Below are 6009 nucleotides of genomic sequence, written 5' to 3'. Positions count from 1 at the left end.
CAACCGTAAATAAAATATAATGATGATCCAAAGGATCATAAATAACATGAATTAAATTCTACCTAATGAGCCGTCGAACAAACATACACTGTGAATTACAAATACTAACATACGTAAGTCCCGATCGAAGAAAAGATTAGAAACTCAAATTATTCAAGTGGTTGTAGCAGGACAGAAGAAAACTTCGGTTAATAAGCTTTCAAGCCTACTAGCAGTAAATCACTGATGGCTCTTTGTACGTACCTAGGTGCATGAGACGAGCAGAATAAAGTTGTTGGTGAATTGGTGTGATATACAAACAATACTAGTGGGAGGGACGGAATGCAATTAGCTGTCCCGTAGTAACTAATAATTAATGAGAGAAAATAAAGTCCTTGTAAGATCTGTCTTTGTATTATCACATGCATATATGGAGGAAATCTCCCATATCTGTGTTTTCTTGCAACTAGTCCTTTGTATTTCAGTAGTGTGTTGTGGCGCCCTAAGTCTGACTCCATTTAGATCGTATGACTGATTGCTATAGAAATATAGATGTCATCAATCCCCGTATATAATTATCGACCTAACTTAAGTTAGTGAGTGACGGAATTAAATAAGTCAAACAAGAGAACGGATTTCGAATGCATATATTTCATGCAATCGTTGGTCCAAACAAATGATCAGAGAAGCGAAGAAAGCGAAGGAAAAAGAGCGGAGCCAAATTACGAGCGATGAAGAAGTCATGTAAGCCAACTCCATTTAATCAGGCGTTAATCGATATTTATAGTCACACGAAAATAAGTTACGAGCATGTAATGATTAAGATAGGAAATGCCCACACACATGCTCATATAAAAACAGTCAGGGTTAATAAGTGAGTAATTAACAACATCAAAATGTGACTTAAGTAGAATGGATAAATTGGTCTGTCTGGAAGCTAGGATAACCTATGGGGGATCGACATAGTACCAGCCCCTACAGTGCACTTTTTTCTTCTCGCTATCTGTATCTTGTATGTCGATTCCCATTCTTGAGATTGAATGCAGTTATTAACATGTTGTTTACGAATTTCACATCGTGACTATATCCTAGGTGTTGTTGAATCTTTCAGCAACCGCTTAAGCTCTGTTTTCCTAAGGACTGTTTAAATGCACTCATCATATTGGACCATCATAATTTTAGTTGATACTTTGTAAACTATTAGCCTCTGTTTTGTGAGACTGACTTTGCAGCACGTCCCCCATATGGTTTTAGGGATGTTTGATATTATTCACTGGTGACTGATTGTATATTTATATAACCATTTCGTGCCTGTAGGTAACCCTCGTGCTATTGGTAGAAGAAACCAGACTAGTATTGAATAGGCCTTTATTTATATCTTCGCGCAGTCACAGTGGAGCGTGGGATTACGTGTTACAACCAATGTTCTCTAGTTAATTTATCATGTTTTGGGCAAATTGAATTGACCTACCCTTCTTCTCTGGATAGGATTTTGTTACTTAACTGATAGGAATATTTTTCTTATGTGACCGTTGAGTTTTATCAGGCGTTTGTACCAGCTGGAAAGAGTACAATCCAGGCACCACCACTTTTAATTTATTTATATTCCTTCTTATAGTCACACTCCTGAATATCTTCTACATCATCCTGAATGTTTTTCGCGTTATTATAAAGACGTTATTAACTCTTATCGTTTTTTTGTATTATCGAGCTCGGTAAGGCATGACCGAAACCTTAATACTTGGGCAGATACACCGAAGCGGTCTTATTTCTGGGTCCAACATTTCCCACTACATTTTTCTACATTTAGTCCAACACCTGTTACAAAACCAATGGCGACTATCCTCATTTTTTCTAACGAGTTGGTTTATCTGAATTTTTGATGAAACAATCAGTTTAATCATCACGATAGCACAAACAATCATTTATATACCTAACTTCATTTTAGCACGCTGTAGCATTCTTGGTTCAGACCATCTTTATAATCATCTGGTTTCATCGAAAGTTACTAATCAGGGACGATATATATTCTGTGAATTATAAACATGCATGCAGCTGTTATTTTGACACAATTTTTCGTCAATTCTCACTCAGAATGTTGCATATTTACCACAAGAAATATCATTCTCGATATAGTTAACATAAAGTTTTATGTAAACAGTTAACCGGTCAACTATGTATTTGTGATTGCTATTTTTCATTATTGTTAACAGCTTGATTAAATATTTTACTGTGGTACAATATAGAATTCTCAACACGAGGTGTTTCAACAATTTTCTTTCGAAAAAACAACAAAAAAGAAATGGAAAAGATGGAAAATGTCTGAATCTGTATAACTTTTGTAATTGGGAACATAATTAAGAATGCAGGTTTTTGACTAGGTCAACTATAACAATCTGTTCGTCACAGAGTGAATTCGCTACGTAAAGTATTACAGAATTTTTATGCTTTTGCTTGTGTGCATGGATTTTAGTGTTTTGACGCCTCGTTCCGCCAGGGGATATACGAGGAGAAAGATATGAATGGAGGGGATTGTTAGTAAACATCTGCCAGAAGTTTGCAAGACTTTAAATGTCTATCCATAACCGTGATAATAATGACCTCAAAAGATTCACCACTTACCTTGTTAACTGCCTTCATCACAACAAATAAATAATATATTTGTAACAATATGCCCAATGCTCAATTTATTCGAAATTATCAAATCAAACACTGGTAATGATACCCACCTTCATCACTCTCCACAATACAGTGAAGTCTTTTCTCAGAAGCCCGGGAAATAATAATGGGGAACAGTAAAGAATAATAGGTAATATGTGGGAATTTACAAGTTGTAAGAGCAAATGTCGAGTATTCTGAAAGGCCTGTAGCCTCTTTATGTAGTAATTCAAACGGACAACTTTTTTTGATAACAGCGAAACATAAGAAGACCAAGGGAGATCAGAAGAAAAGATAACATTAATATAATTGACCTTCGACACCGAGTTCATCAAAGAGTTTACAATAGCACAATCATCATGTGACCCCGAAATGGTATTTAGATGCTGTCCAGGCTAAAGTTAACAGCTTGACATTAAGACGGATTAGTTATGAGACAACTAACAACAAACAACCACTCAATACAAGGCGAAAACTCATTCATCTCTGTGGGATATAAAGAGGCAGAAATCGTCATACATACAGTGAGATTGATCGCATATTTGACAAAAGTGTTTTTTGTAGAAAATGGCAGATTATGTAGAAAAAAAGATGCGAGAGAACAGCTCCTTCTGACACACTTTCATGAGACAGTAGAGACGTTGAACACTTTCTTCCAAACACAGGGTAATGTTCTCTTTCAGAAAGATGGTAACATAGCCAATTAGTTTTCCATCTGTCAGTGTTGACGTTGATTAACTTGTTAAGTAAAAATTATCTTGGCATAGAATCAAAAGCAGAAGTATAGTCCAGAAAAGCACATTGAACATACTTCTTGCCCTTTTCTAAGCTGAGCACTATATTAAAATGCAGAACAGAAACGACCTCTGTAGTGCTTCTTTTGCACCTGTGGGCAAATTGATACGGATAATTGTGCTCTTTTATTGCACGTTGAAGTGGAGGTATCAATAGTTTTTTTCATTGTTTTGGGGAAAGGTTAAGTTATTGCTATGGGTCTAAATTTCATATTCTTGTCACTGGATACTTTCTTAGGTATAGGGACTATCTTTATCTTTCTCTACGTTTTCTATATGAGATTAGTTGAGAGGAATCTGCTAAAAATAGTCGTGCATGAATAACATACAGGGTCAGCATATTTTTTAAAAAGGAGTTTTGGGATACCATCAGGTCCCAAACGTTGGGATGAATTAAGTGACCATCAACATTTTCGGACATCAGTTTCAGTAAAACGAGGAACACAACTATTCTTTAAACATGTGGATATTGGGAGCATGATATCAGATGGCAGAAGTACAAAAGACATGTTTAATTCACAAACATTCAGCTGGTTATCGCTCCTAATGTGAGTTCTTGAAAGTTTCCACATACTGAGAGAGACTTTACAAGACATAAGTTTCTGAGTATACACTGAGGTGAGACGTCTAATCTCTACGTTTACTGGACCATTTAGCATACGAACTTTTATACAGTTTTCTCCTTGTACATTCCTTCTTTTACCCTCCGTAGTCATTTATAACTGAGAATAAGACGGTCAATCTGAGATATAGATTGTCTTCCTACGCTCACCACTCAGACTCATGTTTCCAATATTATGCTGGATTAGCTATTCTACTAAGACAACCTATAACATGCTAACTCGGACTTTTACACTAGGATTGCGTGGCTGACATCGGGTGGACAAAAAAGACAATAAAAGATATAGTCACTAGTATTCTTAGCACTTCACCCTCTATATACACATTCTTCTAATAAACCGCTTCCCTTGTACCAACCTTGACTTCCCTTCCTTCATGTGAGCTTACTCCAACTTGTTAAACATCACAACTCATTGTTCTTTATTAGTACATTCTCTAATATGGAGCCTCTGACTTCACTTCACTCTAACAAGACATAATATGAATTTATCCTAATTTATTCTACCTCTGTCCGTTCTACTACACAATGTTAAGCAACCTTTGGCGTTCATATCCAAGTGCCTTGCTGCTCTTCTGTTTCTCTTTTTTTCTTTTTCAGAATCTTGCTCTGAGAGCACAGTTATGAAACTTCTGACGTTTGGAGCAAACTTGACGTACACGTCCTCTCAAGGTCATAGTTTACAGCAAGCGCTCTACGATTTCACTTTATAACAACTATAAACTTAATAAGTTGGGAAGCATTTTGCGAACCAACAAATGTTGTAATTTATAGATCATGCCTGTAAAAACGGTGTGTACCTGCACATGCAGAAATATATTATTATTATTTTAGTTGTGGAGATGTAAGTCGACCAAAACTTAAGGAGATGGTTTCAATGGGATGACAAATGTCAAAACAGAATTCAAGGTAACAAGTGATAAGATCAGAGGTGTTTTCCAGTGAGTTATCTGTAAATAATTCCCAGTCAGTTGCACGAAACATGTTTTTCAGATTTTGAATATTTTCGTCTGTGTAATTTCTATATTTGACTTTCTTCGTCTGACGCAAGAGTGTATTCTTTTCATGATTTCTTTATACATTAGGCAGAACACGAATTATTTAGTGGTCCGAGCTAGACAATGGAGCACTTTTACGAGTCGCATATGTACCCACATCATTAATGAAAACAAAGTCTACGTGAGCATTCAAACGAGTAGAAAAATTTATTAGGTTTTGGTGACCAAGTGATGTAAGGAAGCTACAGTTACATGAATTAAAATCACCACATACAGTTGAAAGTGAACCTCCAAAGGCAGTAAAATCGAATTCAGTGAATTCGTCAGTGAAAACAAACAGCGCAGATGATGTGCAGTCTGGAGTCACGTAGATATTGGTGACATAAACATGTTTGTATTTATTCAGATGTTTTGGACGAAATCTTAGAGTTAAACAATCGATAAAGTCATTTGACGACTTCAAACATGCAAAAATAGATCGATACCAGCTCACGTTTACAAACGTAGCTACACTGCCGTCACATTTCTTTTTATTGCTTCACCGATCCTGATGGTTGATATTAAAATCATTCAGTGATACTAATCATGTGATGGCACCACAAATGCGATAACTGTTTTGACTTAGTAGGAATTCAAGATAGTCCACCTTGTTACTCAGTGATCGTATGGTAGCTCACGCCAAATTGAGTTTGTTCATATTCGGTTTGGTCAAGCCTTTTTTGTTAAATTATTTAACGGACAGAGTCATTCGTACAATAGCAGCTTATCTATATCACTGTACCTTTATTACTGTTACACTTGTATGAATATGTATACTTGAGCATTGTTTACTGCCTACGCATTTCTCCACTCTACTAGCCTTACTATTAACTGCTTAATTTATTCGATGATTCATTCATTTCTGTCGGGGATGGAAGATCCCCAAAACTCATTTGGCAAATGTATTAATCTTGAAAATCTA

Source organism: Schistosoma haematobium, chromosome 1, assembly GCF_000699445.3.
Source record: "Schistosoma haematobium chromosome 1, whole genome shotgun sequence".
Taxonomy (NCBI): Eukaryota; Metazoa; Platyhelminthes; class Trematoda; order Strigeidida; family Schistosomatidae; genus Schistosoma; species Schistosoma haematobium.
Note: the sequence above shows the minus strand (reverse complement) of the source record.